At 42.5% G+C, this 26,304-nt stretch overlaps 1 long non-coding RNA gene across 1 annotated transcript in view; it reads left to right on the top strand.

Annotated features, from left to right (window-relative positions):
• Window positions 1-6,647, top strand: part of LOC147683946 (uncharacterized) — a 37,560-nt gene extending 30,913 nt beyond the window's left edge. Inside the window, exon 2 of the long non-coding RNA XR_015301072.1 lies at window positions 6,209-6,647. This is a non-coding gene — a long non-coding RNA (uncharacterized LOC147683946). The remainder of the gene's footprint in view (window positions 1-6,208) is intronic.
• The last annotated feature ends 19,657 nt before the right edge of the window (window positions 6,648-26,304 follow it).

Here is a 26,304-nt window from a genome sequence, read left to right as displayed (position 1 = left end):
CCCCGACCTCGATAGCGCGACATATAACTGTCCATGAGTGAAGCAGTCCTCTCGTAAGTCTATCCCAATGACTTTGTATGTCTGACCTTGTGATTTGTTAATGGTGGATGCAAAAGCAATGTTAATAGGGAATTGTAAGCATTTGAATTGAAATGGTAGATCAGTAGGGATCATGGGTATCCAGGGAATATGGGCTAACTGTCCTGCAGCAGGGCCAGTGAGAATAGTAGTCTCTATTACATAAGGTAAAAGAGATTTAACTTGTAGGCGCGTCCCATTGCAGAGATTTGGTGCATGTAGGTTTTGTAATAACATGATGGAGTGTATGAGGGGGAAGCCCTGGTTAAGTGAGTGGAGGAATTCTTGGGGATAATGCACAGCGTCTTGTGTATCTAATACTGTATCAATGGAATTATATATTGTGGTTTCACCTGGGAATAGTTGTAGTATGTGTTCATCAATATGATGCACTGCAGAGTTTCGGGCGGCAACTATAGACCTTTCGAAAATCCATGTGTAATCTTTGCTGAGAAGATGCTTGATGTCTGGGTAAACATGTTGTATGAGTTCATGTAGTGTACAGAGACGCTTACCTAAGTTTTGTATGTTGATAAAGCCATTTGTGTCAGGTATGTCTCCGTTGGCCACTTCTATTAGAAGATCTGCAAATTGTGTATCTCCACCTCCTAAATGTGTCCTCATGTTAGTGCGCAAGGTAATAGATTGTACGAAGTTCCATAGGTGTGATGCTTTTAAGCATGCTTTTAGTATATCAGCCCGCGTTCCTGTAGGCATCACAGGAAGAGTTTGTCGGAAGTCACTAGCAAACACAAAAGTAGCACCTCCAATTATGTTGTATGAATTTATAATGTCTTTGAGAGTTCTGTCAACTGCCTCAATATGTGAGCGGTGTGTCATTGTACATTCGTCCCACATGATAAGAGACACATTTTGAAGCAGTGTCCCCAAAGGTCCGTTTTTCCAAATAGAGCATATTGAATCCTTTTCAAGGGAAACTGTTAGAGGCAGTTCAAAGGTAGAATGTGCTGTTTTCTCAGCTATAAGTCCTTGGTTTATGATTTCATTGTTGATAGCAGCCTGTGCCGACGTTGTCCAGGTATGAATTGCTGCCGGCCAGTAGTATATTGGTTTGTTGGATTTCGTTTTGATAGCATTTCTTATCTGTGACAGGCCTGTGAAACGCCCCGATTCACAGTGCACTGCTGATGCACTTAAGAGTGCACGTCCAGTAGTGTGTGAACTCGAGTTTCTTGCTGGAGATGTGGGCTGCCGTGCCACCAATGTACTTACCGGGGGAGGGTAAACACTGATTATTCTGCAACTTTCTTTCCGCATACCATCACTCCGCCTACTTTCATTACGAAAGTACCATGACAAAACAATGCCATTATAACGCATGGCATTACATTTTATATGCTTTTACTACGCATACATTTACAGCAAAATTCGTTGTAAAAGCATGAATGGTAAAAGCATGTTTTTTTTAATGTTTGGATAAGGTAAGTATAGGTATAGGGGTATATGTTTTGGGGTACTGAGGTATATGTTTTGGGGTGTTTGGGTATTTTAAGGGTTCAGATATAGTTTTGGGTTATGGGGTACAGGGGTAGTTTTAGGGATAGGTATGGGTTTTGGGGTACAGGGGTATTTTTAGGGTTCAGGGCTAGGTTTGGGGTTTGGGGTACAGGGGTATTTTTAGGGGTCAGGGCTAGGTTTGCGTTTTGGGGTACAGGGGTATTTTAAGGGTTCAGATATAGTTTTGGGTTTTGGGGTATAGGGGTATTTTTAGGGTTCAGGGGTAGGTTTGGGTTTGGGGTACAGGGGTATTTTAAGGGTTCAGGGCTAGGTTTGGGTTTTGGGGTACAGGAGTATTTTTAGGGCTCAGGGCCAGGTTTGGGTTTTGGGGTACAGAGGTATTTTAGGGTTCAGGGCTAGGTTTGGGTTTTGGGGTACAGGGGTATTTTTAGGGTTCAGGGCTAGGTTTGGGTTTTGTGGTACAGGGGTGTTTGTAGGGTTCAGGGCTAGGTTTGTATTTTGGGGCACAGGGGTATTTTAGGGTTCAGCGGTAGGTTTGGGTTTTGGGGTGTCGGGGTATTTTTAAGGTTCAGGGGTAGGTTTGGGTTTTGGGGTACAGGGGTATTTTTAGGGTTAGGGGTAGGTTTGGGTTTTGGGGTACAGGGGTATTTTTAGGGTTCAGGGCTAGGTTTGGGTTTTGGGGTACAGAGGTATTTTAGGGTTCAGGGGTAGGTTTGGGTTTTGGGGTACAGGGGTATTTTTAGGGTTCAGGGCTAAGTTTGTGTTTTGGGGTACAGGGGTGTTTTTAGGGTTCAGGGGTAGGGTTGGGTTTTGGGGTACAGGGGTATTTTAAGGGTTCAGGGCTAGGTTTGTGTTTTGGGGTACAGGGGTATTTTAGGGTTCAGCGGTAGGTTTGGGGTTTGGGGTACAGTGGTATTTTTAGGGTTCAGGGCTAGGTTTGGGTTTTGGGGTACAGGGGTATTTTTAGGGTTCAGGGGTAGGTTTGGGTTTTGAGGTCCAGGGGTATTTATAGGGTTCAGGGCTAGGTTTGGGTTTTGGGGTATAGGGGTATTTTTAGGGTTTAGGGATAGGTTTGGGTTTTGGGGTACAGGGTATATTTATAGGGTTAAGATGGGTTAGTGTTTAAGGGTGTTGGGGTATTTTAAGGAGTAAGGGTGGGTTATGATCATGGGCTGCAGGGGTATTTAAAGGGAGCAGGGTGGGATTAGCACACAATATGAGACATGGCATGAAGGGTGGAACGTACCACACGCCCCCAGTGTTTGTCACGCCCCCCAGCACACGCCCCAGCACACGCCCACAGCACAACGCAGAAACGCCCACAAGGGACTACTTTGCTGGCACGGTTCTTTTACCTTTTAAATGTATATGGTGGGCGTCTGTATAGCCTATGTCCTTCTGCTGCAACTGCCCTTTCCAACGCTGTATTGTGTGTTGTGATTGGTGCTTTGGTTCCTGAGATTACCCGCCTCAAAGGTTTGGGCTCTCTCTTTATATTATTAGTATGGATAAACATGCACTTATGAGCTTCAATCTTTTAATAGTCATAGAAAAATCATAAATGTACAATATATTGTTGAGATCAAACTCAAGTTCAATATTATGAAAAATGACAAAGGTAAAATATGAACAATTAGGTTCTGCTGAAAAAGAGCATCAACTAGTGCAAAGGAAGTGGTTTTAAATGTCACATCAGTGATATTTTATTAGATTTGCTTTCATACTGAGCAAGCCTATTTTGTGACTGCAACAAAAGAAACGGGCTTGACTCACAAAAAAAATTGTAAATCTGCTCCTGCTTAGGTGCAGATTTACAACCTTCCCCAGTTCACAAAGATATTCCTCAGTACTCGTGAAAAACTGAGCATGGCTCATGTTTTCAAAAATGGTCCAGGAACGTTTCTGAAAATTCCTGATGTCACGTTTTCATTGATATTTTGGCTCGCAATATTGTACAAGTGCCCACACAGGCTTCTTTGAAATGCCAGTCCATTGAGCGGTGAAACTTATTAGTAGCTTTTTTCTCCACCCAGACCACTTTTTTCTCTCTGGACCCTTACGCTCACACCAATTTTGGGAATGTACTCTCCTAAAACCCACTATGAAAAGGCATTTAATCCCCACTTGTCAGAAGTACATGACCAAAATTTAGAGGGGCCATATTATACAAGATGCTGGGGGGGGCGCAACAAGCGTTTGCACCTGCTTTGCGCACCCCTGGGGCACTTTGATATAGCCGAAGTGGATGCAGATGCTTGTGTGGCCCCTTGTGTAATAAGATAGAGCGGGCGCACATATAGCGCCAGCCATATCCTCAATGGGCGTTCCTTTATTTGCATTGGGGTGTGGCCCCATGCAAATGAGGGAATCCCTTTGCCTCTGCTCGCGCACCATAGTATAGATATGCGGTACAAAAGGGGGTGGTGATGGACGGAGCATCTGAATTAATCAAACACTCACACCCAGTCAAAAGATCTGGGTTTAATCCATCACCGTTCTTTAGCCCACTCTGCCACCCCAGTTCAGACATGGCTATATGCAAATCAGTCTGACCCTGTGCCTCATGGGAACAGTCCAGCCCAAACTGCCAAGCCATGTCTTCCCTGGACCGGAAACAAGCTTCCGAGGACCGGTTTCTGGCATTCCAGCCGTTTTCAGCCCGGCTTGCTTGAATCCAGTGGCAAAGTGAGCAAGGGACTCACGTCTGAGCATACCCTGCCACACTTATGGCGGCCAAAAGCGGTACAAAAAGGGGTGGTGATAGATATGGGCACAAAGGCAAGGAAGCCATCAGTAGGTGCACGGACAGTGTGCCACAAAAAGGTGGGGCACTGTCAGTGCACCCCCTGAAAGCAGCCCTCTGGAGGGAGTGAAGGGGATCCTATGGCCCCATCAGACACCCCCTTGAAGGGGAGTGCAGTCACTCACTGCACCCGCCTGCAAGTGGATCTCTCATCTATCTTATAAGGGCAGGCAGGTTGCTGCCTGAACAGGGACACATGGAGCCGCTGCCCCATGGTAGTATGAGTTTGCGGCTGCCCTAGGGTAGCACACTCAGTCTAATGAAAATGCACCGCATTGTATAATAGGGCCCCAGGTTGGTAAAGAGTTTAAGAGCAGTTTGTGAATGGGCACAAACTGATGAGTTTGATGCCATTCAATAGCTATCAAATCAATTCTGCACATATCTTGGATTTACCACTACCCACCCATTGAGACTACTGCATAATATCATGCTTTTTTCAGGTAATATTAAGTGGGACTTCCAAGGTTTACAACTGTAATCTCCTCTTCGTTGAATTTCTCGTTGCTGGAAAACCTGCTATGTTCAATTGTAAATCAGTTATACGAAGGCAAATGGGTTTGTGCATAGGTACCTTTGTTCGACTTTTAGCTACTTAGGCAAAATATTACCACCACAAAAAAACACAAAGAAGTGGGACACGAGAGCACACCCTTGTAATGTGAATTATAATAATAACTAGAAATGTAGTCCAGATTAGCAGCTTGCGGAGAGTTTATTCACTAGCATGCATAACCCAAAATAATATTTTGTAAATGAGAGCCTTACACCCTCTTAGTGATGAGAATTTGGGAAGAATGCCAAATTCGGGGCACCTAAAAGATCATTTGGATTTTCTTTAATCTCCAATTTTAATAAGAACGTTTTAACTGAAGCTCGAGCTATCTTCTGATTATTTTTGGTGCACTGTTATCTATATTCCACAATTGCCACTTCGAGCCTGTCAATATGTATGGCTTTATAACAAACTCATTTGTCTGGGGTATTTTAAATTCCGAGAAAAAGTTAACTCTCAAGGCATACAAAAGTGGCAAATGATTCTGAGAACAATTATTTATACAGTGTCTACTGCTAGCCTGTGTTCGGCATTCAAGAAAGCCATCTCATTATTTTTAAATGTCATGTACTGTTCAGTCAAGACCAATATCAGGTGCAAAGAAATGCAGCTCACGCGGTTCAAAGTTTAAGAAATACATTACCAATCTGAAATTGATTATTTTTCAGGAAATTAAATTGATGTAACCCTCTAGTAAAAGAGGTGACATAATGAGCGGCGTTTTGAAAACGTAAAACAATTGTGATTTTGAATAATAAACAGTCCACGAGCGTCTCTCACAGTTGTACGTCCTAATGAGTTTCCGTCTATATACATTATTTAAACATTCTCCTTCAGGTATAAATTAATTCACTGAAACTTGATTTCAGCTACTTCTTTTGGTGACCTTGCCGTGACCTTTGTTCTAAAGGGATAAAAACTTCGATCACGGATAGCAGTGTATCATGGACTGGCGTGCAGGTTTCAAAAACATGTTTTTCTATGCTACCTTAATGCATCATGCCTCAGGCCACAATTTAATAAACAAGGTGAATGCCCTTTAAATGCGATCCTCTTACTCAACTAAAGTTCAGCGATCAGGGTGCGAATAATACCACTATCTGCTTCGAAATTTGTATTTGTAAGCACGTGTCTGCATTGTTTTCAAACGTTTTCTAGATAACTTTCACATATTTGTTTCTGTTATGTAGTTAGCATGTACAATAGCTGAGTGTTTAACATGTAAAACAAATGATAATCATTCTGCAGTAGAGGCACGTGCTGAATAACTTTTTTTTTTTTTTGCTTGACAGGTTTCAACATTTGTGTGAGCAATGCACTAATGAAAAGTAACAGAACAAGAAGCTGACGTGAGGAGGGAGGAAGGGACAAAGACAGCTGAAGGCTCCAAGCCTAGCTCTTAGGTGTTTGTGCAAATAAGTCAATACCCGTCTGCCGGCCAGCTGATAAATTAAATCTGTAGGCATTAAAGAGTGGGAGGACAAATACCTGAAAAGCCTGAAGGAATATATAATCCGGGGAACGCATAGCTTCGTGTATGTATTTATTCATCATAAGAAGGGCTGCTGGAATTAAGGAGCAGTGGAGGACGAAATTATGCAGCAGGGGTGGTTAAATTGCACTGTAAGAAATGTTATATCTTGAGGCATAATGTGACAAATTCTATGCCACAAATATTTCACTGTTTTGTTATTTTGTTGCTCACCTTAATAAAGCCTGGATACATGTTTACCTCATTGATGGCACTTTAAAACCAGAATGCGCAAATAATCAACTAAAAGTTGATCAGTTAAAGTTTGAAAAGAATTTACCACTGTATGGCACCGGATATACCACCATGATCAATGATCATGCCATGATGAAACCCCTGTCAATCATATCCTATTTCCTTTCATGCCAGAGATAGGGAAATACCTTCGGATTTCCAGTCCAATACTATTAGAAGCTTGACATTTATCATGCTATGCTAGAGCATCTATCATAATGCTCCATTATTCATTATTAATTGACCAATTCTTTTATTAATTGTTAATTTAGTAGGTGATCCCTACCATTCTAAGGCCACTTCTGAGTGTCAAAATAACATGTCTGTGGACAGTCTGCCAGACCACTTGATGTTTTGAATTAGAATTTGTATTTGAGCAGGCTTTATCATGTGATGGCATTAAGACTTTGGGGGTCTCATTTATGGGGATTTGGTGTAGGTCAGCACCAAATGAAAGGCAGGAGTGCACCATATTTATGCCATATGCTACATTACTGTCACTCACCCGCGCTGGCACAATTTTGGCAGCCCGGCACAAATCCAGGCACTCTTGAAGCATGGTGTAAGGGTGTCTGTGTTGTTGGCAGGAAAGTTTTTGTGCAGGAAGGGGCACCGTCCTGCACAAAAGCAATCCTAAAAGCACACATAGAAAGAGGAACAAATGAGGAGAATCAAATATATTTATCCTCAGTATGCCTCATCACAACAGGAGGCATAAGGATTTGGTGCTATCCCAGGTTACCATGATCTTGTAAATCTGGGGCAGTGTCAAAATCCATGGGTGTTGCATAGGAAAACACACCTCAAAGCGCATTGAAAGTCTCCATAGTGCAGAGTAAGGCAATGTGGCAATTTGCGCTGCCTCATTTTACGCCATATCTATGAGGCCATCCAAAGCCATGCATATTGGCTTTGCATGACCTCATAGATATAATTTTGCAATCTACGCTGCAGGAGCATCACACAACGGGCTTATGTGGGGGCCAGTAAATAAGCCCCTAGGTTCTGAATTGCTAGCTCCTAAATTAACCTCGCTCAGGCATCTTGAATATTATGTATTCTCTTCAGAATGAAGACCATAGTTTGCCTGTCGCAAGGATTCGCCAATTAGTGTGAAAATTTGAACATCCTCATTGGCATCACCTCTTCAGACTCAGGCGACACTAGTTTGCCAAACTATGGTAAGAATTCAGTGTCACTAAGAACATGACCCAATCCTGTGAATTTCCACGTCAGTGTGAAAGCCAAGAGGTATGGAGAATAGGAATATGACTTTCACTAACTAATCCGATTCTATGGTGCACTCAAAGGCACCTAGTTGGCGGCTAAAATCTATCTTAGGACAACGCAGCTACATTGTCTTAATCTGCTCAGTTCTCAAACTAGTCTCCTCAATACTATTAATGAACTCTTTGAATAGAGTAACCAACTGCTAGAATCCAGCCTTGTACCTGAGCTGGTACCAACTATTGGCATGCAAGACTCTGTCTTCTGATTCCTTTAACGTGAAAGCCAAAGTGGGAGTAGTCACAACTACAAGGTACGTTAGATCTACATTGGTTTAACAAATATCTAAAATTCCAGAGTTTTTCATCCAACATTTAGTGAATTAATTAGGATTTTATGCCATATATTTTGTCAGTCGGTTTAGGGGTGCTTCAGGGTGCAACCTTTGTCACACTAGCAGGGAACGTTCTGTCACATTCAGCCTTTGCTCCAATGACAGAGGGATATTCCCTAAAATATCTATGGGAAACCACTTCAGGGAAAAAGTCCATGACAGACATTCCAACATGACATTGTTGCGGTTTTCCCACCATACATGGCCACTGGGAATGAACTGCTTTACTGGAGGATAACGTGGAAGTTGCTATTTTTCGTATGTTCCATACATGTTTCAGTAAAATTCCCAATTCGTTTCATTTCCTTTTTGTAAAAGACCACCAAAGTGTGAATGGCTGTCATGGTGCTAAGTACACCTGGGCGGAGTTACAATTATGCAAACACAAGGAGATGATGAACGGAGCACCCCAGACACTCACCCCCAGTCACAGATCTGGGTTGAATTCATCATCGTTCTTTAGCTCAGTTTGCCACCCCCAGTTCAGACTCAGCTATGTGCAAATCAGTCTTGACCCTGTGCCTCATGGGAGCAGCCCAGCCCGAACTGCCAAGCCTGGTCTTCCCTGGACTGGAAACAAGCATCCTGGAACCGGTTTAGGGTTAATACCCCTCATCAGCCAGGCTATCTTGAATCCAGTGGCAAAGTGAGCAGAGGACCCACGTCCTGGCCTACCCTTCCAACCTAGAGTGAACAAAGCAAACACAAGGAGATGATTAACCAAGCACTGAAACTTTTCAAACACTCACCCCCAGTCACTGATCTGAGGTGAACTTCTGAAAGGTTTCAGCGCTCCATCCATCATTTCCTTGTGTTTGCTTTGTAATTTCAATTATGCCACAGTAATTTCAGTAATCCTACATTACTCTTTGAAGGAGAACTACTGATACTAATATTCAGACTACGCCTGCTTGCATAACTAAGAGTAATGTGGGAGGGAATCCTACTGTGAGGACACATTTAGCAAGCACAAGTGGTTGCTCATGACTGCTTTTCATCTTCTGCTACATCTAGTGCTATTTCATAGTGCAAAAGGCATCCTTAAATCCATTTTGAGATGCAAGGGTGCATAGCGATAAATGCCAGGGTTAAGTTGGGAAGAATTGTACCCCACGTGCAAATTTAGGTATACAGATATTCAACCGTGGACCTTTGCTGATCAGCAAACTCAAACTTAACGCATATGCTGATGATGTGGCAATCTTTTCTTCCAACCCGGCAACAGCTGTTTCTCAGATTTGTCTTGAGGAACGTACCTTTGTGGAATTCTCTGATTATAATCTAAACTTAGGTAAAACACAGGTTCTTCTGAAATTAACCCCCAATTAAGGGAGCTACCACCCTAAGGGTTTATTTAGGTATTAGACTGTGTTCTGTGGTTTTTAACCCGTTAAGTGCTGCCGTCGGCCGTTGAACGTTCAGAGCACTACCTGGCTCGTGCTGCGCACATTCAACGGCCGACACAGCCCCGCCGTACTTTAAAACGCCTGCACTACCGCAAAAAAATGGGCACGGTTAACAGGTTAATATTGTAAAATTAAATGATGAAACTTTACTATCTCCAACGATTATTAAATTAAAATAATGGAATAAGCTACCACTCACCATTATTGGATGAGTAAATATTTTTTAAATAAATATCCTCCCTAAATTTCTGTATCTGTTCAGGGCAATTACTTTTTTTAGATGGCTGGAAGATGACATCAGTAGCTTTATCTGGGGCTATAGGCGGGCTAAGCACGCTAGCTGATTTCTGAAATCTCCCTATAAAACATGTTGGCTCTCAATTCCAGACTTCAAGCTCTACTTTTGGACTGCTTTTACTGGTCACTTATGCAGTTTACTGACCTATAGGTACCCAAATCTAACACCGCTATACTATCAGTTCAGTCTAGGAGCAGAAGCTAGATTTTTCTTTAATCGGCTTGATTATCCCAACTATTACAAGAGGGTATGTTCCAAAGTACTGAGAGATATCATTTGTATTTGGAAGGGGGTCTGCAAGACGGTTTCTCTCAGTTTTATTACCAAGGATACCCCTATATGGGATAATCCTGCTTTTCCTTATATTTCTTGTGATTGAACCTCCAGAGTGTGGGCAGATTACAGGATGGCTCAATTATTTGATTTAAATGGTTTTAGATCTTTTTCTGACCTACAAGATGCATATAAACTGCCTCCTCATTCTTTTTTTAAAATATCTTCAGTTGAGGGATTATATGCAGACAGTTTGCCGGCATCTGGAGGGCCTCAACAGCTCAATTTTCTTCATACTTTTTCAAGCTTGTTATAAACCTACTATAAATATGATGTATCAGGCATTCTCAATTTTTGTTATAGATGACATTCCGCTATTAGCGGTGAAGTGGAGCAAACTACTTACATCTGAAGTTTCAGCTGGGTAGGTGCAGATGACTTTAGATCTGTTGGACTGCTCTGTATACTCTGTTAATCTTAAATAGTAACAGTATTATACCCCATAAGAAATTCTTAAATGGGGAGCAACCCCTACTTTGCATAGGACAGATACAACTAGATATCCTAAGTGTAAACATTTTTCTGCTGATATCCTGCACATGTTTGTGCTCTGCCCCGTCAACAACATTTTTGGGAAGGAGTGATAAACTGTATGTCATTGTGCTTGGGCCATCATATACAATTATCTGTCAAAGAGATAATGATGTGTGTTAAAAATGTATTTAATGGAGACTTACAGAAATTGGTTACGACTATGTTGGCATCTGCCCAACTCTTTATTGCTCGAGCATGGATCTCAGAGAATGCCCCTAAAGATTCTGAATGGTGCCCTCTTCTCTATCAAATATATGAATTCGAATTTGCTTAGACTAAAGAAAGAGGTTTCTCCACCCTGATAAGATTTAGAAAAATTTTAGACAGGATTTTCTAATTGCCGATAATAATTAAATGGATATAGTAACTGTTTAATTTGAACATGTCCCTGGCCTATATTATATCATAATTTTAGTCAGTTTATCAATAAACTAATCTATCTGTACCAAATTAATAAATGGAATTTATCGGGTACAATTGCCCTTACTCGATTATTCCCCTTTGCATGCTTTATTGATTCTTTTTTTTTATATTTTATCCTGTATGAATTGATCTTATGTATTGCTTTATGATATGACCTAATAAATGAAAATAATAATAAAAAAATTATATTTTTTATTTATTTGTCATGATTTGTGAATGTAGTATTTTTTAAAGCATTTAATTTTTGTTTTATTTGTAATGCGGGATGTGGGGTGTGACATGTGAGGATCATAGAGGATAAAGGTGGGGAAAGTTTTATAATATAGGGGCAAATAATGATACTGGTGGGGACGTCACCGACAGGCAGACCATGACAGAACCACTGAAAGACAGAACTTTGGGCTGACTGCCGCATTACGATGCAAGGGGTCAGACCCTTGACGGTTGTGGGATAGAAGGCCACCTTCAACAGATCTACTGATCCCGAAGGGCGTCCGTCAGAATCTTGGTCCTGAATGGAGGTAGTGCCTGCTCAGACACCACTGTCAGGATCAAGGTGTCCTTTTCTGACTGCCTGTTAATGGTGATCCGACCGCCATAGGAAGGCAACCAGAAAGGAAAGATTTTTTTTTTCTTTTTTAGATATAATGTTTTAAAAAAAAAATATTTCAATTCATATTAATTAGTTTTATTTCCATTTCTAACATTTGGTATGATTTTTCATTTTTTTTAATGAAATGGTTGAATTTTTTACTCATTTGTTAATTTTTGTATCTTTTTTGTTGTGCTATTTTGTTTAGTTATGTGAAGTATATTTTTGGGAAAGTTTGAATTTTCTGTAATACATGCTATAGTTTTTGTAATAATTGTTTATATATTTTGAAAAATGTTACAACATTATTTATTTGTTAGATAGTAATATATTCTTATATTCATTCTTATATTAGTTATATATTAATATTTAGTTGATATGCATATAATTCTGAAAATACATTAAATAAAATTTTTAAGAATTGCTTTAATTTGTAAACCTTTTGTATTGTGTAATTAAAAATGAAAATACTTTGTTTTCTTGTAAATTAGTTTATATATATTTAGGTACTTGGATAAATGTAAAGTAGCTTTTTTAAGTGTTAATTTATTATAATTTATGTTTTCATTTATTATTTCTTTAATATTGTTAAATAATGTTAAATATTATGTAGCTTAGGTGGCTTAGGAGTAGTAAATCCTTCTCCCACAAAATCACTCTTTCCCAAATGCAGCTTTGATTCGAGAGGGAATAGGAAATCTATCTTTTCAAAGTCTAACCCTTTCCCCAATGCAGCTTAGATATGAGTATAAATAATAAAATATGTCCCCTAAAATTTCGAACACTTTAGCAGCTATGGTATAGATTAGAGCAGAAATAGTATATCTAAGCTCTTTAAAGTTTAATCCATTTCCCAGTGTACAAAAGGTTGGAGTAGGGATAATAAATCTACATCCCTCAAAGCCCTACCCATTCCCATATTTGGCTTAGATTGAAGCAGGAGTAATAAATCTATGCCCCTCAAAGTCTAAGCTTTCATCAATGTAGCTTAGATTGGAGGGCAAATAGTAAATCTAACCTCCTCAAACTCCAGTGCTGTAAACAATGTAGCTGAGATTGGTGAATGAATAGTAAATATCACCTCTCAAAGTACACTGATTTTCCTAATGTAGCTTAGATTGGAGTGGGAATGGCAAGTCTACCACCTAAAAACCCAAGCCTTTACTCAAAGTGGTATACAATGATATTGTACTAGTAAATCTCCTACCTCCCAGAAAGTTCAATCATTTCCTCAATATAGCTTAGGGTGTAGAAAAAATAGTAAGGAGTGTTTCAGACGTTGGCGGTGTGGGAGTGGGGTGACAGGCCAACACCTGCACTGCCAAAGTTGACCACAGGCCACCTTAGAGGTTCCCCCCGTCTGGTTGACAGTCCTTTGGCGTTCCCCCAGCAGTGCCTTTGAAAAAAACACCGCAATTGGAATGCCTATGCAAGTTCCTGAAAGGCATGGAACAGTCAATGCCAAACTGAAAATGGGCATTCATGAACACAGGGGGGCACACCATGTGCCCTCTGCATGCACCCCCATGGCATTAGGTAACAGGTTTCCTCACCGTCAGCAGTTTTGTGGCGTGAACACAGCCATGAGACTGATGGCAATGAGGAAACTTGAAAGATGCTTGGCGGAGCCGCAGCGGCCCTGCCCAGCATGTTGCGGCCTCACACTGCCATGCCACCACTAGGGAACGTGCTTCTCTGGCGGTTGCAGCAGTGCAATGTTGGTCTCACCGCCAAAGTTGCAATACGGCAAATGGACTACCGCACCACAAGGAGAATGGCAGTCCTCAGAATGGCAGTCTCGTAATCAGCCCAAATTCTACTGCCCTCTAAATTCAACGTTTTCAATAATATAGCTTAGACTGGAGTGGGAATAGTAAATTTAGCCCCTTCAAAGTCCAACCCTTTTCCAGTGTAGTTTAGATTGAAGCAAGAATAGTATATGTAACCCCCTCAAAGACAAACAATTTCCTCAGTGTAGCTTAGTTTGGAGTCGAAATAGTGAAATATACCCCCTCAAAGTCCTACCCTCTCCCCAATGTGGCTTAGATCAGAATGTGAATATTGAAACGTGTTATTACATTTTATTTTAAATTCTTTTTACTATACTAACCTTTACTTTTCAGTCCTACAGGATTTTATTTATGACAAAATATATTTTTGACTGATTAGTAAACATTAATTTAATAATATTTTTATAAATACTTTATTTAGATATGTGATTGTTGTTTAAAGTTTTACTTTATATTTAATTTGTAAATTTAGATGTTTTAGAGTACTTTTCTTAATATGGGGCCTGGCTATGCTAGGCCTTGTTGATTAGCAAATAATTTCGCTTTGCATTGTTGTATTTCACATAATTCTTTAATTTGTTTTGATATGTTAGATTGGCTATAGATTGTTCTAATATACGTTGTTGTCAGCCTTTTTAATAAGGGTAGGAATTGGTAAACCGTAGGAGGACTAATGGTATATTTGTGCTGTGTTAGTCATTGTGTAATATGTAGATTTCTGTGAACGGTGGAGGGCACAATTTGAACATACCATCCATCATCCCTGTGTTGCTTTGAGTTATTCGCAGGAGGTTGTTTTCTGTTGAATACATATATATTCCTTTGTCATTAATGGTGTTGTTATACAAAAGGAAAGGTTTATTGTTTTATATTACAGTTACAGTTTTGGGTGTATATATTGGGTTATAATTTTGGAACAGCCACATTTTCTGGTGTTGCTTTCCTAGTTCTGGCTATGGGCCTTTTTATGAATTTGGCACTGAGGGAGTGGGCGGTTCATCGCTGACCCGCTTCCGTACCACCAAACCCGAACACTGCCCGCCCACCACATTTTGATACAAATCATTCTTTGGTATGCGGGCAGCGTGGCAGTCCCACGGCGTTGCAGTAAAAAGGCACAATGAGCCTTTTATAGTGCCCCGATGTAGCATTGCTACAGCGTGATCCAGAATATCATGGTCTGTACATTCAAAGCTGTGCTCGAATGGGGGGGTGCTTGCACACAGGAGGGCAGCACATGTGCTCCCTGCATGCATCTATCTGCATGGGGCCAGTAGGGTCCTCTTTGTTTCCCCACCACCAGCTTTTACATGGCGTTGCTGACAGCCATGTAAGGCTAGTGCTCGGGAAACTCAAAATATGCATAGTGGTGCCGCCGCAGCACCACCAGCATATTCTGAGCCCCTGACCGCCACACCACCACCAAGGAATGTGGTTCCCAGGTGGGTGCAGTGGTCAAATGGTGGTCCTACCACCAAACATATAATACGGCGTCGGACCGCTGGTGTGATGGTGGCTAGACCACCATCGCAGTGCCCCCACGAGTCTAGCAGTCCATGGACCACCACACTCGTAATAAGGCCCTAATAGTTTTTTTAATTTGGGATACCTGGGAGTTGGCCTGTGGTATGGCCTAGAACATGTGGTACGTTTTCTTTAAATGTATTCTTGTAGCCTCTTATGAGCTTGTGCTAGCTTCCCTGACTCCCTGTAATACATTTTTTAACAATTTCATTTTTAGTCTTACCCCTCCCATAACATGCTTTAGAATAATAAACAGCACGAAGAAACCTGTTGGTGAACAAGCGCTATAAAAGCTCCTATTAACATAACATAATATTTTGTACAGGCCGAGTGCGTTTTTTTACTATGTGTACTTTCTAGAATATAAGTATGTCCCATGTGAGTCAAACACATGTTTCCTCACTGAGATTTGATATATGTGGCCCATTCTGACAAATTAACTATGGAATTTAGAATCGCATACTAATTATTTATTAGTATTTATGAGAAGCATTATTTTTAAACATGATCTGTATTTATTTGTCAGTTAAACTTGCAGATTTATTGTAAATTAATTTTTAGAGATGTTTTAATTTTTTAAAGATTATGATCTGGTGCCTGATTTTTTTCTAGTGAATAAATTGCTTTTGTTAGCGTTAAATGTATGAAAATTATTGATGGAAGTAGCTTTTTCATTCCTCTGGTGTAATGGTGGGCAGAGAGCTCCGCTCCGCCCGCTCTGCGGCGGGTCGGAGTTGACCAGTCCCCGCCTCCCACCTGCCCTATTAACAATTATTAAACAAGCTTAAAAAACACAATATAAAGTATTAAAATGCCTCACCTGAGCTGCGGTGTTCCCGGGCTGTCCTCTTCCTCCTTCTCAACTTCTTGATGACAACTGCGCATGTGAGACAATGTTGTCTTGGGAATATCTAAACAATTTGTACCCCAACATATGATTATGTTGAATGACCTGGATGTAAAGTCCCACTGCATATTGAAAATGGCATGTTTGACATATAAACCATCTATTTTTATGGTTACATCAAAGTGCTGTAAATCAAGATGGAGGAATACCATTACATCCATTTTAAATAAGAAAACATATGGAACCAATAAGTTCAAAATGGATGTATGACATTACAACGCATGCTTTTACCATGCATGCCTTTACAACACGGTTTTTACAACGCATGCCTTTACAACGCATAGTGCTTTGAGGCGCTGGATAGTGAATAGTTTAATTTACTATTCCAACTCCAGTCCCCGTGGATAGTAGGGAAGGTGTTGGATAGTACATTAAACTAATTCCCTATCCTAGAGCGCCCCCCCAGCGCAATGCGTTGTAATGGTTTGCGTTGTAAAAGTTGCGTCGTAATGGTAGTGCGTTGTAAAAGTTTTGTTGTAAAGGTTGTTTACCGTTCAAAACATTGCTGAGCATGTAATGCCTCCTCTCCATGGGTTAATTCTTGAAATAGAATTACAGTGCAATCAACTTAGTGGCACTTACCTATGCCCCTTAGTATCCTATGTCAGTACCAGAAAAATGTTAAGACAAAGACTGTTTTTTTTCGTTTTCATTCTAATTTCTTTCACATTACTGATTGTCAGCGTAAGTACATTTTGTAAATGCCTCATACATTCCTTGCCATAATGGTCTCAATGCTCTGTAAAATAGTCAGTCTTTGGCTATTGCCTAATATTTGGAAGGAAGTCCTTTGATGAATGAGAGAATATTAGCAGCACCACACTGCTTACTCGCCTCTTTCCAATCAGATCTTTATTTATTTATTTAGCGTCTCTTTGTTGTAAAGATATAACCACAAAGGCAATGGAGAGACTTTATTATAAATGTTGCTTAGGTCATTACTTTGAAATTCTTTGAGCTTTCAACACTACTTAAATTATTGTGGACCAGAAACAAAAAGTGACAGTGAAATTGAATTCCTGATTCAATTTCAAAGTGCTTTATTCGGTTTGTAAAGAAAATACAACCATATAGCAACAAACATAACAATTTACACAATACTAAAGCAAGTTACCATGATTATAAAAACATAATGCATCAAGATAGATCTCATAGTAAAAACCCTATACAGTTAATTCTGTATCTAATATACATTTGGCAGCATTTATAGAACATAAACCTTAAGCCATTTGACAAATGCATTTAACTGTAATATTGACAATTATACGACCTTTAGTTATGTGCAAATATGCAGTTAAAGTGCTAAGTTTCGTCGCTATGTGCAATTTAGCAAATCAAGAGAAAGGTTCGGCAACATCCTTCCTAAAGTGCAATATGCAATTAGCAGCACTTAATCTAACTATACACAGAAAAAAATAAAAATAGATAAAACAAAGTGCAAGTGCTATGCCATTCCAACAGTGCATATTATACAATAGCAGCAATTAATCCAACATACATGTATGTGCAAATTAGCATAATAAAGTGCATGATGTCAACAACAGCTCATTTTAAAGTGCACAGTACATTTAGCAGCTAGGAAATTCATATAATTATTGATTTTCTTGCAAAAATACATTTTAAAATATAAGTGGCCACATAAAAGCATACATCTGGGGTGGCTAAATTAAACACTAGTTTCATTGCTGTTTGTAAATGGTGCGTATTATATTTTAAAAAGATGGGTTTCAAATAATATTTCCTAAAAGAGATATAAAAAGTACAAGATAGCATAAAGTGACACGTGCTCTGTTTTGATTTACCATCACATGTGCACAAACAAGTTCCAGGTTTTTTTGGCACAGGAAAGGCCACCAGGTGATGCACAATTCCTAGGCGGAGACGGGTTAACACAAATCGGTGGGAAGGGATGCTAACTGTTACAAAATAAGATTGAAAACCTGCATTGATGTTATATTGCTGGTAAAAATTGAATGTACTCTGTTTTTCATATTTTTCCATTCTAGCCTCTGCTATATATTTTAAAAACGAGACCTTCAACTCCCGTTTTGATAATATAGGATCCATTATTAAATCGTTATAAATATCCAAACCATACAATGTTTTATACCAATGATGTATGTGATTCAGCCAAGGGATATTCGATCGGCGATCAAGTTTAATACAGTCAGTTATTACGTCCTGCGTAAATTTTGTCTCCTCCTTTGCCCAAACAGTTAGGCGTGCCATTGGCGCCGGGTAAAACAGTGGGTCCTACGACTTGCCTCGAGTTTCTGGGGATCGAGTTGGACTCCATTGAGGGGTGTTTCCGTTTGCCAGCCGAGAAAGTGTTGAAGTTCAGGGCTGCGCTGCAACTGTGTATAAATGCATCAAAAGTTACGCTGCAACAATTACAGCAAGTGGTGGGACAGTTGAATTTTGCACTGAGGGTGATACCAATGGCCCGCCCCTTTTCCCGTTCAATTGCCCAAGCGATGGTCGGCCTTAAAGAAGGCCATCATCGCACGAGATTATCGGCCGAGATCCGCCAGGACATGCGTATTTGGTTAGCATTCTTGGCGGATTTCAATGGTAGAATCGTCTGGAATAAACCAGCCGTGTCTTCTGAGGAGCTGGGGCTGTGGACAGATTCGGCGGGAAGCATAGGTTTTGGCGCCATTTTCGGCCCAAAATGGTCAGCACAAAGATGGCCGACTTGGTGGCATGAGAAGGGTCTAACGAGTAATATTGCTTTCCTCGAGCTGTTTCCCATCTTGGTGGCCTTGAGAACATGGCCCGATGGGTTCAAAAATCACTCGGTCATATTTTGGTCGGACAATATGACTGTGGTCGAGTGCATCAATAGTCAGGCAGCACGTTGTAAACTGATCTTAAGACTACTTAAAGAAATTGTTTTACTATGTATGCAATTGAACGTGCTATTCAGAGCAAAACACGTGCCAGGGGTGATGAATCAGGCAGCTGACGCACTGTCTCGTTTTCAAATGCAGGCTTTTGCTGGTTTCCTTCCCTCAGCGGACCCAGAGCCGGCACCCTTTACCGAGGCTCTCTGGTCTCTCGGTGCCCCGAACTTCGTCACCTCGTGGGAGAGAGTCTAGCACCAAGGACGAGGAAGGCATATGGAGGGGCGTTTCGGGCCTATTTAGCCTTTTTGGGGAGTGATAGAGAGCGACTTTGGGGTCATGAGGAATGGGTGGTGAATTTCCTGATGGCCTTACGTAGGGCTGGGAAATCGGTGGCTACGGCCCAGAGGCATCGTGCTGCCATTTCCTTTATTGCCAGAGCACACGCTATCCAGGACCCAACAGCGTCTTTCGTTGTACAGAAAGCGCTGCGTGGGTGGCAACGCCTTGAGGGTCGCAGAGTAGATGAAAGGCGCCCGATAGGTTTGGATAGATTGTCCCAGTTGTTAGCTACACTTCCTGCCACATGTTCATCTCAGTTTGAGGCAGTGCTGTTCCGAGCCGCGTTTACGCTAGCATTTCACGGAGCAATGCGAGTAAGCGAACTAGTTGCAAGGAACAGACTGGATGTGGCGGGGGGTTTGTGCCGGGAACACGTTCAGATCAGGGGAGAAACAATGACTGTCTCCTTTGTAAGGTCTAAAACTGACCAAGATGGGATGGGTGACTGCGTCATCATACGCAGGATTCCTGGGTCCTCCATATGTCCGGTAAAGTGTTTAGAGGATTACCTAGCACGAAGGGTGGCATCATGGGGGGGGACTTTGTTAAGACACGCGGACGCCACCCCACTGACGAAATTTCAGTTTCAGCGGGTGCTTGCGATGTCAGTTGCCGCTGCGGGCTTGAACCCTGGCGAATTTGGGACCCATTCCTTTCGGATAGGGGCTGCTACTGAAGCTACAGCCAGGGGTCTTAATGTTGAGCAAGTGAAACGAATGGGGCGTTGGTCCTCCAATTGTTATAAAAGATATGTGCGGTTGCACATGTTGTGAAGCTGTAATTATGTACTCTGTACTCACGCTTCTTGTTTTTGTTTGGTTTCAGTTACGCAAGCCTACGAGGCGGGGCGGACTATGCAGTCGACCTTACACCGGGCCAGCGGTCAGACATCACCGGCTGTGAAAAAGGAGGTGTGGGTCGTGGGCCACTCATACGTGAGGCGTGCCGCAGACGTATTCAAAGCAGGTGACATGATTCACGTAGCTGGGGAATACGGGTACAGGATGTCCTTCTACGGAAGGGGCGGTCTCTGTATTGACCAGTTTCAAACATATTTTGAGGGTTTGTTAGGGCGGACAAGGTCACCGCCGTCTATAGTTATAGTGCATGTTGGGGGCAATGATTTGGTCACCATCGGTAGACGACTACTCCTGGAGGCAATGCTTTCCACTGTAAGTTGGTTAGCGAGGAGAGTTCCGGGGTGCACGATTGCATGGTCCCATTTGATTCCACGAAAGGTGTGGCGGGGGGCTATCTCTATACCTGCTTTGAATCACTCTGTTAGAAAGCTTAACAATAAAGTGAGTAGGTTGTTCCGTTCCAGGACATTGCATTCTATTTCTCATAGCTGTATTAATGATGACAGGATGTATTCGGGGGATGGTGTGCATTTGTCTTGGGTGGGGAATGAGTTTTTCTTAGGAGACCTCTTAGCATGGTTGAAATCTTTGAAACATGACCTTTAGGTAGGAGTTTTGTGGGGGGTCCGGATAGCCGGTCAACTATCCGGCCTGTGGCGGTAAGGTCGTGATCGGTGAGCACTAATTGGAAGATCCCTATGAGTGGGCGTCACCCAACACGGATGGGAGCGCTCGGGGGAGGTGGCCTTTGGCCCCTCAACGGGGAGGCGGTCCCTTCTAAGGATGGGTCGCAGGAAGAAGAGGAAAGGCGGTCAAGGCCCCTTCCTGTGTAGGAGGGGTTACAGCCCCCTCCTGGGGAATTTCCCGGGGCCAGGGACATCTGCGACGGCAGATGCGGTAAGTTGTGTGGGGTTGGGGGGAGGTCTACGATACCTTCTAGATACCTCACACGAGTCTTCGAACGACCTTTAACTGGCGTCGAGTTGATAAGTGCCCCCGTCAAGACAAGGGAAATTGTAGTAGTTGCACGTGAGTACGCCTCAGTGCTGTCGCCCCTCCCAAGTGGGGGGGGGTATGTCTGGTTAGGGATCTTGACACCGGTTACGACCTTGCCGTTGGCCCTTAAACGTTAGGATGTACAATTTCAATATTTCAAGTAAATGTTTTGTAGGATGTTAGATCGGCTAGGAGAACCTCTGTATTAGAGAATCTGTTAAGGTTAGCCAAACATCGCAGTGTGGTATGAAATTGTACATTAATGTTTAAATGTTTTTTATTTTTTGTTTTTAATAAATACGGCCGGGAGGGTCACTCCCTCCCACTTCCAAAAACTTCAAGAACTGTTTCCGGTTTCCCTCATTTGGGGATTGTGTTGAGAGGGGGTGGCGGGTATCTCAGCCATATGGAAAGGGGCGACCACTCGGTCCCCCCGAACGTATGGCAGAGTGCCTCGATCCCCCCGGGAAGACATTTTTGGGCGGGAGGCGCGTCTCGGCTGGTATGCCCGAAGCGGCGTAGCCGGGGCGCGCTTTTTTCCCGCCCTTGAGTGGGCTGGCCTAGACACGGACGCCGCCAGCCACGCCCTCGGGGCAGGCAGGGGCAGGTTTACGCCCGCCCTGAAGATGGATAAAAAGAGACGCAAGACCAGAAGACATCCTCTTGTTCCTGTGCTCTGAAGCTGCACCTCCCCGCTGCACGTGAGCTCGAGACGGAACGAAGAGCCAATTTTGACCCACCCACCAGCCCCTGAGGACAGCTAGTTGTTTTAATAAAGTTGATCAGTTATTCGATTTCGTTTTCAGGTTGTTTTGGTGTTATGTTGATATTTAATGTGTAATAAAGATTGGTATAATGTTACAAGTTGGTGATTAAAGAATGTCGGATTTAAGGTCCATTTAGACACAGGTTTTTCGGTCATAATGGCCAATGTAGTTTCGTTTAGTTAGCACTTGTCGTATTTATTTCGGTCAGGCGGTAGGCGGTAAGGTCATGATCGGTGAGCACTAATTGGAAGATCCCTATGAGTGGGCGTCACCCAACACGGATGGGAGCGCTCGGGGGAGGTGGCCTTTGGCCCCTCAACGGGGAGGCGGTCCCTTCTAAGGATGGGTCGCCGGAAGAAGAGGAAAGGCGGTCAAGGCCCCTTCCTGTGTAGGAGGGGTTACAGCCCCCTCCTGGGGAATTTCCCGGGGCCAGGGACATCTGCGACGGCAGATGCGGTAAGTTGTGTGGGGTTGGGGGGAGGTCTACGATACCTTCTAGATACCTCACACGAGTCTTCGAACGACCTTTAACTGGCGTCGAGTTGATAAGTGCCCCCGTCAAGACAAGGGAAATTGTAGTAGTTGCACGTGAGTACGCCTCAGTGCTGTCGCCCCTCCCAAGTGGGGGGGGGGTATGTCTGGTTAGGGATCTTGACACCGGTTACGACCTTGCCGTTGGCCCTTAAACGTTAGGATGTACAATTTCAATATTTCAAGTAAATGTTTTGTAGGATGTTAGATCGGCTAGGAGAACCTCTGTATTAGAGAATCTGTTAAGGTTAGCCAAACATCGCAGTGTGGTATGAAATTGTACATTAATGTTTAAATGTTTTTTATTTTTTGTTTTTAATAAATACGGCCGGGAGGGTCACTCCCTCCCACTTCCAAAAACTTCAAGAACTGTTTCCGGTTTCCCTCATTTGGGGATTGTGTTGAGAGGGGGTGGCGGGTATCTCAGCCATATGGAAAGGGGCGACCACTCGGTCCCCCCGAATGTATGGCAGAGTGCCTCGATCCCCCCGGGAAGACATTTTTGGGCGGGAGGCGCGTCTCGGCTGGTATGCCCGAAGCGGCGTAGCCGGGGCGCGCTTTTTTCCCGCCCTTGAGTGGGCTGGCCTAGACACGGACGCCGCCAGCCACGCCCTCGGGGCAGGCAGGGGCGGGTTTACGCCCGCCCTGAAGATGGATAAAAAGAGACGCAAGACCAGAAGACATCCTCTTGTTCCTGTGCTCTGAAGCTGCACCTCCCCGCTGCACGTGAGCTCGAGACGGAACGAAGAGCCAATTTTGACCCACCCACCAGCCCCTGAGGACAGCTAGTTGTTTTAATAAAGTTGATCAGTTATTCGATTTCGTTTTCAGGTTGTTTTGGTGTTATGTTGATATTTAATGTGTAATAAAGATTGGTATAATGTTACAAGTTGGTGATTAAAGAATGTCGGATTTAAGGTCCATTTAGACACAGGTTTTTCGGTCATAATGGCCAATGTAGTTTCGTTTAGTTAGCACTTGTCGTATTTATTTCGGTCAGGCGGTAGGCGGTAAGGTCATGATCGGGGAGCACTAATTGGAAGATCCCTATGAGTGGGCGTCACCCAACACGGATGGGAGCGCTCGGGGGAGGTGGCCTTTGGCCCCTCAACGGGGAGGCGGTCCCTTCTAAGGATGGGTCGCCGGAAGAAGAGGAAAGGCGGTCAAGGCCCCTTCCTGTGTAGGAGGGGTTACAGCCCCCTCCTGGGGAATTTCCCGGGGCCAGGGACATCTGCGACGGCAGATGCGGTAAGTTGTGTGGGGTTGGGGGGAGGTCTACGATACCTTCTAGATACCTCACACGAGTCTTCGAACGACCTTTAACTGGCGTCGAGTTGATAAGTGCCCCCGTCAAGACAAGGGAAATTGTAGTAGTTGCACGTGAGTACGCCTCAGTGCTGTCGCCCCTCCCAAGTGGGGGGGGGTATGTCTGGTTAGGGATCTTGACACCGGTTACGACCTTGCCGTTGGCCCTTAAACGTTAGGATGTACAATTTCAATATTTCAAGTAAATGTTTTGTAGGATGTTAGATCGGCTAGGAGAACCTCTGTATTAGAGAATCTGTTAAGGTTAGCCAAACATCGCAGTGTGGTATGAAATTGTACATTAATGTTTAAATGTTTTTTATTTTTTGTTTTTAATAAATACGGCCGGGAGGGTCACTCCCTCCCACTTCCAAAAACTTCAAGAACTGTTTCCGGTTTCCCTCATTTGGGGATTGTGTTGAGAGGGGGTGGCGGGTATCTCAGCCATAATGCATCTGGCATTGAAAAGGGTTAGCATTTCATGAATTCTACGATCCCCTAATTTAGCGGCAAATCTAAAAATACAGTTAGTATTCCTGGTCATTTTAAAAAGAACACTTTTTTGTTCATTTGTCCATCTCCCATCTCCTGAAAAGGTGATGCCTAGATAACAAAAACTATTAACAGATTCTAGTCTCCCCCCTTCTAAAAAAAAAGGCTTGTGTTTTCTTTGTTTCTTACCACACACCATAGTAACCGTCTTCCCTTTATTGATTTTCAATTTCCTATTTTCAATAAATATGTGGAATTGATTAATTAAAAGTTGCAGTCCATTGTGAGTCCTAGAGAGGAGGACCGCGTTGTCCGCGTATAAAAGGACTGGGATAGGGTTACCATTTATGATGGGAGCATCTGCATTAGTCTTTCTTAAAATTGTGTCAACATGGTTAATAAAAAGAGAGAATAATAGGGGGGCGAGTGCACATCCTTGGCGGATGCCTCTCTTAACTTTAAAGAAAGGGGTGCACTCGCCATCTGTTCCATACCTAACTTTGCTTGATAGATTATTATACAAGCGGGCAAGCAGATGGATGATTTAAGTGGGGGCGCCCATTGCCAATAGTGTGGGCCAGAGCAGTGCGTGTTCCACCAGACCGAACGCGGAACTCAAGTCGGCAAAGCATAGGTAAAATTTACCAGATTTAGCTTTAGTATACTTGCCGACTATGAGTTCCAGGTTCACGCACTGCTCCATTGTACCTATTCCCCTACGGAACCCATACTGCACTGGGGACAAGATGTTTCTCTCCTCAGCCCAGACTTCCAATCTCATTATTAGGGCTCGACTAAGGATTTTAACTGTCGAGTCCAGAAGTGAGATTGGACGATAATTCCGTGCCTCCGACCTAGATCCTTTTTTGTAGAGGGGTATTATGATTGATTGGCCCCATGTCGATGGTAAATTATCTTCCACCGCAGCATTAAAATAACGGGTTAAAATTGGGGCCCATAGAAATATTTCATGTTTATAAAAGTCCATGGGTACCCCATCGGGCCCAGGAGCTTTACACCCTTACTGTTTTTAATTGCCTCTGTCACTTCATCTAAGGTTAAAAACAACTGAATTTTCTGCCATTTAAAACAAAAAATAGACCCATCTAGATTAAAATCAGAGTTAAAAATCTCTGAAAAATGTGCAATGCATGCACGACAGCTGACATGGGAACTGACCTCAGGAATATTATCATTCCTTAAGAATGAGCCATTTATAGTTTCCCTGAAAAGTTTGTGGTTTTTAGTTGCTACGGCCATATCAAGTTTATTCCAGGCATCGTTCTGCAACTCCCTTTTCCTAGTTGCCAGGGCCAATTTATAATTAATTCGTTCTTCTCTCACTCTTTCTTTATCTCCGGGTTTAACATCAAGTACACTTTTTAACCTTTTTAGGGTTTTGGCACAATGTATGTCAAACCACACAGTTTTATTTCTTTTAGGCCTTCTATTTCTTTTTAACAAAGAATTTTCAACTGTGCATGTGATTTTCATGAAATTAGAGAGAACGACAGACGCTATCACGTTAGGTGCAAGGTAGTATTCAACCTCTCTGGTACATTTACAGATAATATCCTTCGTTACTTTGTTAGGATCAATTTTAATCCATTTAATTCTTGTGCCCTTTGATCTCACAGCAGTAATCCCATAGGCAGATCTGCCGTGCACAACCGTTTTTGGGCCCCATCCCATTAACTCCACTGAAATGCTGTTGTGATCACTCACAGGCTGCTCTATTACCCAAACATTGGAGAAAACCAAACCATTAGACACCAAAATATGGTCGATATTTGTATGGGCATCTCTCCCCCTAAATCTTGGGCACTTTTCATTATTTTTGTTTTTTGTACATTCCAGCAGTTCCAAATTGAATTTAGCTATTAAATTATTCAGTGCGCTGCCGTAATTGCTGTGCGGAAAATGGTTAACGTAAACGATGTCACCCCCTGCATGATCTTCGTGGTGACCACAAATCCCCTTCCGAGCATGTCTACAGGCTTGAATGTTAAAATCGCCTGTCCACAATATTGCAAAATTATTCTTTGAAGGAACAATTGCA

This window comes from Lissotriton vulgaris, chromosome 11 (genome assembly GCF_964263255.1).
Source record: "Lissotriton vulgaris chromosome 11, aLisVul1.2, whole genome shotgun sequence".
Classification (NCBI taxonomy): domain Eukaryota; kingdom Metazoa; phylum Chordata; class Amphibia; order Caudata; family Salamandridae; genus Lissotriton; species Lissotriton vulgaris.
The sequence above is the reverse complement of the archived record's forward strand: the minus strand, read 5'-3'. Positions and strand labels throughout refer to the sequence as shown.